We start from the raw sequence: 11,130 nt of genomic DNA, 5'->3' as shown, positions 1-11,130 counted from the left end.
ATACATGGGAATGATTTTTTCACGACAAGTTCCCGATAAGACTGATAATAATTTCTCATAGTTTTGATGACTTTTTATATTTATCGACCGACTTAGCCATGATTCTTATTTTACCCTTTCGTTGTGATTTGTAAGTGAACTCCTTTCCATAAAGTGTGGCTTAATAGAACACTAATTTTACASATATTGGTGGTGATTCGYGGCAATACTGCAATAAGTCAGTTTTTTGTCATTTATCCGTGATCGKTTTTATACTGTACTACAGAGAATAACAGTTTTGTTCACTTAACATTTCTAAATATCACCTAAAACTAATCAAAGTAGATGTAGGGTTGATCATATATGTATAAATGATCAGGATGATGATACAAGTCGACGTCCAGGTGACGGTCTGTCCGTCAGTCCGTGCAAGCTGTGACTTGAGTAATAATGAGGCTAAAAAAAGTTTGAGTACCTAAAAGTACCAGGCTTTAATCGTTACAAACTCAACTATGTTATTACCAAACTTATCTCTTCAATTCATTTTTATACCCTTGCGTCCTATTGCTACAGAGCATATTTGTTTCATTCTCCTAACGGTTGTACATATCACCTAAAACCCAATATCTATGGGTTATGTATATATAAATGATGAGGGTGACGAGTAAAGTTTAMATCCGGGTAACTGCCCCGCCCACTATCTATGTAACGGTAACATTCAAACTGCTAATAGTTTCGTTTACCAAACGGTTGTACATATCACCTAAAACTAATCGAGAAGATAAACGGTATACATATAAACTAGAGGACCTATCAACGCTTAACTGTATCTGACACATGGATAATATTATACTATTACTACCAGCTATATGCTTTCTATTAGTTAAATTCACCCTGCGACATGCTAAAATTTTTAACACTTCTCCACATACTCAAATAGAGAATATGAAGAGAAATAAATATATRTATGTATTTTCGGCATATGATGCCATAGCACGTATGCGCAATCATGGAACTTTGAAGAAAAATAAGTTCTTTGATATTCCATTTTTAACAGCGAAAAATGTATACAAATACAGGTTTCTTACATACTCAAGAATATGAAGAGACATAAATATATGTACGCATGCTCCTTCTGATACTCCCAAAAACAGCATTGTGATATTTTCATGCTTMAATTTTTGCTTTCAACTTGGGAATCGCAATGTATGCTTTTGCGTTTTGCCGTCGGCATTTCCATATACTTCTTCTATAATTGGCGTAGACACTGCTAACGCGGTTATAGCCGAGTTACGGGCCGCCAATTGGATATTCCAAGCGTACCCACGTCCTTCCCCACCTGGTCCTTCCAACGGAGTGGAGGTCTTCCTCTTCCTCTGCTTCCCCCGGCGGGTACAGCGTCGAATACTTTCAGAGCTGGAGTGTTTTCGTCCATTCGGAAAATAGGACCTAAAAAACGTAGCCGCTGTCTTTTAATTCTCTGAACTATGACAATGCCGTCATATATCTCATACAGCCCATCATTTCATCGAATGCGATATTCGCCGTGGCCAACGCGCAAAGGCCGTAAATCTTTCGCAGGACCTTTCTGTTGAAAACTCGCAACGTCGTCTCATCAGTTGTGGTCATCGGCCAAGCCCCTACACCATATGGCAGGACGGGAATTATGAGTGACTTATAGAGTTTGATTTTTGTTCGTCGAGAGAGGAGTTTGCTTTTCAATTGCCTACTCAGTCCGAAGTACCACCTGTTGGCAAGAGTTATTCTGCCTTGGATTTCCAGGCTGACATTGTTGGTGGTGTTTACACTGGTTCCCAAATATACGAAACTATATACAACTTCAAAGTTATGACTGTCAACAGTGACGTGAGTGCCAAGTCTCGAGTGCGACGACGGTTTGTGTGATGACAGACTCACCTGCTATGCTTCCTTTTCCAGTCTGCTTAAAGCAGAACTAAAAGAGCGATTGTTGAGATCAATGATATCAATATCATCGGCATACGCCAGCAGTTRAACCCTCTTATAGAAGATTGCACCTACTCGATGCAGTTCTGCAGCTCGAATTAACGGAGCGGTTGTTGAGGTCAATGATATAAATATCATCGGCATACTCAAGCAGTTGAACACTCTTATAAAATATTGCACCTGCTCGATGAAATTCTGCAGCTCGAATCGCAGATTATGGGGTCTCCATTTTTGTGTATTGGGCAGAKCACACTTAAATTCCAATTGTTGTGCATGCTTCCGAGATGCTCTTTGCCTCCGTATTTGAATAACATGGCCGGTAATCTATCGGCATCCGCCGCTTTGTTGTTCTTCAGGCGGGTAATTACTATTCGAACTTTTTCATGGTCGGACAATGGAACGTCTGCTCCACCATCATCGATTGGGGAATCGGGTTCGCCTTYTCCTGGCGTTATGCATTCACTGCCATTCAACAGGCTGGAGAAGTGTTCCTTCCCTTTATGTATGCCCAGGTCACTAGATCACTTTTGGGGGTTCTACAAGAGTATGCTCCAGTCTTAAAACTSTCCGTTATATAATGCATCTTTTCGTAGAATTTTCGAGCACTACCCTGTCGGCCAGCTTAGCAAGCTCTTCATACTCACGCATTTTGGTCTCTTTCTTTTCCTGTCTGCAACTGCTTCTTGCTTTCCTCTTCAACTCTCGATATCTAACCCATCTTGCGCGTGTTGTGGTCGATCGGAACGTTGCGAGATAGGCAGCCTGATTTCTCTCTGCTACAACGCGGCACTCCTCGTCGTTCCAGCTGTTCTTTTGCATWTTCCGAAAACGCTCTCAGAGAGCAAGAGTGCAAGTCGAGTAGAAAATCGTTCGGCYATCTATTGYGATTGCARYTTCTCGCCATCGAACCTTCCTTTTGTTTGTTGGCGTGCGTTTTTTGCTGTAAAGAGGCGGGTGCGAATCTTGGCTGCAACAAAATAGTGGTCCGAGTTGATGTTAGGACCTCGGAGCCCACGCACATCTAGCTGGGGGACGTGTCTTCCGTCTGTCACAACATGATCGATCTGGTTGATGCTTTGTTGATCCGGAGACAGCCAGATGGCTTTATGAATCTCTTACGCTGGAATCTAGTGCTACAGATAACCATATTTCGGGCCCCAGCGCAGTCGATCAGCCTCAACCCATTTGGGGATGTTTCCTCGTGGAGGCTGAGTTTACCGTCCGTCGCACCAAAGGTACCTTCTTTGCCCACTCTGGTGTTAAAGTCGCCAAGCACGATTTCGACGTCGTGGCGGTACAACTCTTATAAGTGTTCTCCAAGCGCTCAGAGAAGGATTGGTCGATTACATCGTAATTCTTTTCCGTCGGGGCGCGGGCGCAAATCAGCGATATTTTGAAAAACATCGCTTTGATGTGGATTGTGGCTAGACGTTCATTCACGGGAGCGAATGATAGTTATCCGCGTAGGAGTCTCTCTCACACCACGAATCCCACACCATATTTGCTCTTTTATATGGAAACTGTAATAAATGCCAAAAGGACCTACTTGTCTCAATCTTTGTCCTGTCCATCGCATTTTTTGAACGGCGGAAATGCCAGCCTTCACTCTAAAGAGGACATCAACCAGCTGGGCAGCGGCACCCTCCCAATTAAAGAACCGGACATTCCAGGTGCATGCCCTCTAATCATAGTCCTTAATTCGTTTGCCAAGGTCATCATCGAAAGGGGGATCACTCAGCCGAGGCTTGTCGTTTCCTTTCATTGGGCCTTCTTTTACGTGGCGGGTTCCAAACCGAGCGAACAACCCTATGTAGGAGATGTTTCGGCTTCTCCCGAGCATGCCTTTGCCAACAAGTGTCTTTTAGCGACGATGGCAAAAGCTAAAAATCATGAATTGAACAACTTTCTGGTGTTTGTTCTAAGAAAGAAGTGAGAAAACTGGCAACATAGCTGTTGTCGATTTATAATATTTGTCAGTTCTAAAATATTTTTCCGTGGCTCGCAAAAATCTGCGTCGATATGTGTGCAAGCTTGCAAGTCAGTTTTAAGCGTTGCGATCTTAAGCTGCTCAGCTACAGGAACAAAAATTACAACAGCCAAAATTAAGAATTAAAATTAAAGTTTATAATTTTGACATGTTACTTGTTAAGAGTAGATAAAACAGTTTTTTTAATGGTAAAGAGTGAGTTAGATCAAATATGCTCGAATGAGAATTGAAATCGTGACATATACGACGGAATGGTTCGTTTAACTCGAAATTTGTTCTAGAAAATTTTAAAAGTAAATGTCTAGACAGATGAGTTTTACAAGAAATGATATATCAAGCATTTCCCTACGACTAGCGACTGTACGGAGATTTATAAGTTTTAAACTGTTAGTCTAAGGGTGAAGATGCAAATGATTTAAGGCAAAAAGTAAAAATTGTTTTTGAACGGACTTTATTCTGATATACTATAAGATGTCTGCTTCGGAAATAGTYGGTGCATTAATGACAGAATTAGACTTAATGAATTCAGCGAACATATTAGAAATAGTGGGGTTGTCACTAGACATGCTAGACTTATATTTCATTGCGGTTGGAAAATTATAAATCCTGCGCTTGGAGTTGACGAAACCATAGAATAATTTTGGATTACGTATAATATTATTTTTGATTTTATTTATATAATTATTATAACATATTTTGTCAAGTTCAGCAAATTGTCGGCACAATTTAAAACATTTTGAATAGCAACCAACTAAACCAGTTTTTTTAAAAAGTTTAAAAGCACGATATTTTCTATTTTTTAATTTACATAATTCTTTCGAAAACCATAAATTAGAACTCATTTGTTGAGTAACAACACACTTCGGAACATATTTTTCAAATAAATTTAAAATAGTTGCATTAAAGTGGGAACCACTAAATTCAAGATTGCCACTGTAATCTGGCCAGTTACTTTAGAAAGTTGATAGCTCTGCATATGCCAAATGGATACCAATACACTAACACGCCGACAGTGGCATGTGCAAGTATTTGTGTATTTTACGCAACACTTTGTAGCAATGCTATTGTTGCTGTTGATTTTTATAAAGGTGGCGTTGGTTCTGCCGCCTACAACTCGATAGCAGTGGAACGACCGAAAAAATCAGCAACAATTTCTACCATAGCGTGGCTCAATGTGGAGTACATAGTACGTGGTCTTGTGTGTGAGCAGTGCACACGGGCCTCCATTCGGGCGAGTTTAGTTCCATAAACCTTTTGAAATTCAGTTTGAAATTAAGTTAATTTTATTAAGACCCAACTCCGACTTTTTATCTAAAAACTCGTTAAAACATAAGCGAGTACTAAAAAGAATGGTGTAGTCATCAATAGATTTCCATGATACGCACGGTAATTTGAAATCTTCCAAAACAAGTATTATTAGCCATTGAGAAAACATTATTTATTAATCAAGTATGCTGCATATACATATGTATACAGATATGTCCGAGTGAAGCGGTATATAAGATAAAGTTAAGTAGATATGCCCACTATAAGCGCAAATACGAATACACTTAAATTCTAGTAAGTCTGCATGCGAAACATCGACTTTTTCAGATTGAATTGAAGAATGAACAGCAAACAAGACACCATCTCCTTTCTTGTTCAGCCGGCCATATCTAAAGATTTGAAATTCGCTATTGAATACTCAAAACTGTGGGGCTTTAACCAAGTTTCAGTGAAAGAAATGATTTTAAAATTATAATTGATTAGGGGGGTTCAAACTCACGGCCAATATCCTTGAAATTATTGCGCGCCTGCTTAACAACTTTAAGTAAATCAATTTCAGTTGGTCTGAATTTAATGCAAGACCAACGCAAGCCCTTACTTTCAAGAATAGAATCCAAAATTTTTCCTGTCAGTCGAGTACATTTCAGATGGGCAAGTCCGTCACACAGCCAGCAAGAAACAAAGCGTTCCGACTCGCCTCTAACAGAACAATTCGGGAAATTGCAAATCATAATGATAATAAACAGCAATAACAAAATGTTTAATTAAAAAAATATAAAAAATTAAATAATAAAAAGAAAGAGAAATTACAAAAATATTTATAACAAATAAATGCAATATAAGTTATCAAAGGAAAGAGAAATTACAAAAATATTTATAACAAATAAATGCAATATAAGTTATCAAAGGCAACAACCAATGTATCGAGCAGTTTGAGATGCACTGTGATACCCGAAAAGTAAGAAACAGCTGTGAACAAAGATGGAAAACGAATAAAAAAATTTAGATAAGCAATATAAATTAACGCCAACAATTGCACTATTTTAGAATATAGCAACAAAACCAAATTAATTAAATAAGCTAAAATTACCAACACACAATTTAAGTACATTTTAAATGCTTTAATAGCAAAATATCACAGGGATACTTATCTTTACGGATCACTTAACTCAAAAATTTTCACAAAAGTTTTAAAATATAAATTAAACAAATTTACAGGAGTTCGAAATTACACAGCTGAACACGCGTTCAGATATAAAATATCAAAACTAAAACAAACTATTAAAAATAGTTTATATATTTATAAATAATACGATTCGACTCTGATTTTAAGTTATTTTAAGAAAATTTCAAACATATTGAAGACTACTTTTATAATTACTACAGTACATCGAGATTGGCAACCCTGCGTTGTGAGAGAGCAATCAGCTGACACGTTTCTACGGTAAAACTCCAAATGCCGTGAATCCTCACATCATCCTACGTCAAAGAGAGAAGCGAGTAGCGTTTTTCACTATGCACTTACATTGCGCGCCCATAACAGAGATGAAGAAATGTTTAACTCCTCTCTCACTGGAAGTGATAGAGCAATTGTTAAACGTCAAAACCTACTAAACTTTGACAGCTAATCGACTTCAGTAGGTTTTGACGTCTATCAATTGGAAACGAGCGATTGCCAGATTAAAATCTTACCAAAAAAATATGTAAACGGAGGGATTTGTTGCTTCCTTCAAGACCACTTATAAAAAATGTAAAACAATGAAAATTAAATAAATTAAATAAATTTGTGAAATTTAAAGGTATTTGATGAAACGTTTTGTAATTTGAAGCATCATAGTATTATTTTCAATGGAAAATGATTAAAAACCTCTAATGATTGAGAGCTAACAAGCTTAAATCTTTTTATTTGATATTTAAAGGTCAAAAGTCAGTTGTTCTAATATATTTTAAAAAGATTTAAATAGTTTCTCCATATAATAAATAACCATTATATAGTAATTTTTATTCGTACTAAATGTTGGGTGTTTTAATTTAAAATGTCCAAAAATTCTTATTTTGTTCGATCTGTCCATAATGGAAAATGTTATAAAAAACGCTTATTTTGAGGCGCTCTCACACTGGAATAAGTTGAACATTCCTTTATTCCTGCCCATAAGATGGGTCGTATCAGCTGACACGGGCCACGATTCTACGTTATCCACTGTTTTTGCTATAAGAAACATAATACATAAAATGTTTATTAGTATACGCAAGCCCAAATTGGCTATAATTATATGGAGGCATTCATACAAAATTATACTCATATCATAATTATGTTTACATGTCAATATTAGATTGCCTAAGGCAAGACGCAAAAGCATACAGGGTGGCTGATGAATTTTGCTACATTGAGAAACTCAAATAATTTATTTTTCAGTGTATGGAATTCATTTTTCTTTTATTCATGTTAAAGCTCATTCAATTTTATTAAATATAGCTTAAGTAGTTTTAAAAATAATGGAATTTAAACGCCCCCCTGCTCGTTGATGCATGTGTGGCATCTTGCAAAGTTGTTCATTACTGCTTGGAGAGTTGAGACAGGAATAGCCGCAATTGTTTCTCGAATGGATTGAGTTAGCTCATTCAAATTTGTTGGTTTTGCTTTGTAGACTTCCTGTTTGAAATAACTCCGCAAGAAAAAGTCAGGTGCAGTAAGGTCAGGCGACCTGGGTGGCTAACGGAATGTGGAGTTTCTGGATATCAGCTTATTGGGAATGTGAGGAGCTGCACCGTCTTGCTGAAACCACACAGAGTTGAAAGAAATTCTCATTCGTCACCATCTGTGACACGAGTCCCAGTTATCCATTTTTGTTAAATGTAAAAGTCAATCTGCAAAATAAAAAAAAATTAACCAGATTCCTTAAAAGAAAAAAAGTTATTTAATTTTTTTTGGTTGCGACTTTCATAAGCCACCCTGTACATACATATGTATGTACATATATGCATACAAGCGATTGAACGGTTGAAAGCAAAAATTTAAACAAGCAAAACGAAATTCTTTACATTCGTTGGAAGTGTAATCATGGGCATGCATACATACCCAGCGGGATATAGTAGCATTGGTAAACGAGCGAGGTAAACGTGCAGCATGATTGTATGCTTACCCCAATCGATGAAAATTAACACAGTGATGTCCTAGGAAAAGTAAGAGATCACCCCTTTCCTTTACCATAGGGACGAACAATTCTTCGATGCCACAGTTAACGAAGAATTCTTCGATGACCCAGTTCGATTGACATGTAGCACAGGCAGAGAACTTAAAACATAGAGAAGATGCAAATTGAATTCTATATGATTGTTCGATTGGACGGCTAACAGAGCTGATAGAACTGAAGTAAGGAATTCCCATTCTCGCTGCTATTTAGCAGGAATGAGCACGTTCTCTGGCGAGAATGAATCAAGAGAAATGATTTGAAGCAAAAATATATAAAGTCACATATGGGTGATTATTTTGTAACATATGAACCATTTTTTGAAAAATTTTAATATTTTTACAAAATCGGAAAAAGATAGATAAAAAATAATTTTTAATAAATTATTATTTCAAATAAATTATATTAATTTCGACTATTACAAAATGAAGATGTGCCAAATGAACTTAAATGTGCTCATACATATGTATATACACGTCTAGGGTTATTCCTTTCATTTCTTCAAAAAAAAATAATGGCCTTCATGAAATATGCATATTCGCATTATTTTGTTATCATTGACAGCTTTGTAGCAATATAATTTCTATTGCATATACATACATATATATGTATATTATTTCTTTTGCACATTTGTCTGTATGTTTACGAAAGAAAATACGAGCCACATACATATTTACATATGTACAAACGTTCATAAAGGAATACACGGTAGAGCAGGAGTAGAGACACTATCAGCTGATGTTATGTAAACAAAGCCACAGCTGAGAGGTGCCACTGTAGAAACGTCAAGGGGAGTCCGGGGTTGAGTTTCTATTGGAATCCAAGATGGCCGACTTTTAACCGGAAAATGRTTGCATTGTGTTATTTTCTAAAAAATAATGGAAGAGTTGTCCCAAAAATATTGGTTATATATAAAACTGTAATATATTTTCAAAAGAAAATATTTTTATTTTCATATATATTTTTAAAGATTAGAACAATATGAGCAAATACATGAAAAATTAAATTTTTTATTTATGCCTCTTTTTAACTGTGGTAAGTTCACCACAGAAAAATGTTATGAACAAATAAGCAACCATGCCGAATGGTGGGGTCCAGAATATGCTCATTCACAGCCATATTTATATTTTTGTCATAATAACGCATTTTTTTTGCAAAACAATTTGTTTTAATTTATTTCACATGACAATCCTTTATTATGGTTTATTTAGTTATTTGAATCTGGAAGAAGTGTTTGCAAATTTCCATTGGAAAATAAATAACAGATCGACTGGGATTTTATTCCAATAAATGTACGAAATAACTAAACATGGCTTCGTAAATATTGCTGCGTAATGTGTCAGGTGCTATTCCAATTTTATGATTTAAGAGATGAAAAAGCGATACGCGATGCTGTGAAGTAATCAAATGTAGTTATCAACTTAGTTGGCCGTGAATTCGAGACAAAATTTTAAATTCAATGACGTGCTCCTGGAAGGAGCATAGGTAAGCTAAAATTAAACTTTATTTCAAAAGATTTACCATGTATTTTTATTTTTTTTTTTTTTATAGAATCAGCAAAGAAGCTGTTGTACAATGTTTGATTATTTGTCTGCCTTAAACGCTAGTCCCACACCAATGAGCTTTGTGCTTGAGGGTGGAAGTAACTTTCTAAACCCTTAACACCTACCTTGCAGACCAAAACGTTACCAGTTGAGCGAATTAATTGACTGGTTCCATCGTGTTATGCGCAAAGATGAAAAATGATGGGGATACCGTCGTTAAGACATGCGTCGCGATCCTACCTTCCTATTGAAAGTCAAGTTTACTGAGCTTATCTGTCCTGGAACGTATCGATCGCGAATGTTTTACCGATGTCATTTGGGTGTACAATTGACCTCCAAGAGCAAGTACCATGGGAATTGCGACCATATCGTGCTGCGCAATATTATGATGCCGAATTGGGAGAGTGGGAGGAACCAGCTCCACCAAAACCGATAGAATATCGGGAAGAGCTACTACGCTTGTTTGCATAAAACTACTATAATGGCAACAACAGCCAAGCAAATAATAAACAACACTCATCAAACATTTGCATCTACGCGAATTACAATTCGTCTTTACATCTAGTTAATTATGGTCGATTATGAATGGTGTGGAAGTTGATATTTAAACTTAAAAAACAAATAAATGTAATTTGGTTAATAATGAACCACTATTAAAAACTAAAGAATTTGAGTTGTATTTTTATTTGAATAATTTCAAACGGAATATATTTCGAACCATCATTTATTTGTTTAAATATTATGTCAGTATTGCTATTGAGCATGACAAAATAGTTACGCAACACTAGTTTGTCATGCTAATTTAAACTCCTTTTTAGTACTATATACATAAATTAAAAAAATAATTCCTTTAAGAATCCTTTTTATTTATAAAACTAGATTAGAACTAAGAAATAATATGGTAAATCTGTTAGGATAGTCAAACACTCCATTTGGGAACTAGTATAATTCCTGATTGCCGGCGTATAGCTAAATTTTGAGACATAAAAAGTGTAAGTAGTTTGTGATTACTAAAACGTATACTTTAAATATAAGAAACATGGCTATTATAATTATCTCTTGATTTATCTTACATTAAAATTGTGTTTTGCTATTTATACGAATTAGTACGATCATTATCAAAAATAATTTCCAATTTGTTCATGAATAAGTTAACTAAAACGCATAAAAATATATAGCATATTTATTTGTATCAAAA

The 11,130-nt window shown here is 35.9% G+C and overlaps 1 pseudogene; it reads left to right on the top strand.

Annotated features, from left to right (window-relative positions):
• Window positions 1-9,580: 9,580 nt before the first annotated feature.
• On the top strand, window positions 9,581-10,403 carry LOC108966630 (annotated as a pseudogene).
• Window positions 10,404-11,130: the final 727 nt, after the last annotated feature.

Source organism: Bactrocera latifrons, unplaced genomic scaffold, assembly GCF_001853355.1.
Source record: "Bactrocera latifrons isolate USDA-ARS-PBARC rearing strain unplaced genomic scaffold, ASM185335v1 scaffold_1677, whole genome shotgun sequence".
NCBI classification, from domain to species: Eukaryota; Metazoa; Arthropoda; class Insecta; order Diptera; family Tephritidae; genus Bactrocera; species Bactrocera latifrons.
Note: the sequence above shows the minus strand (reverse complement) of the source record. Positions and strands in the feature narration are given on the sequence as shown.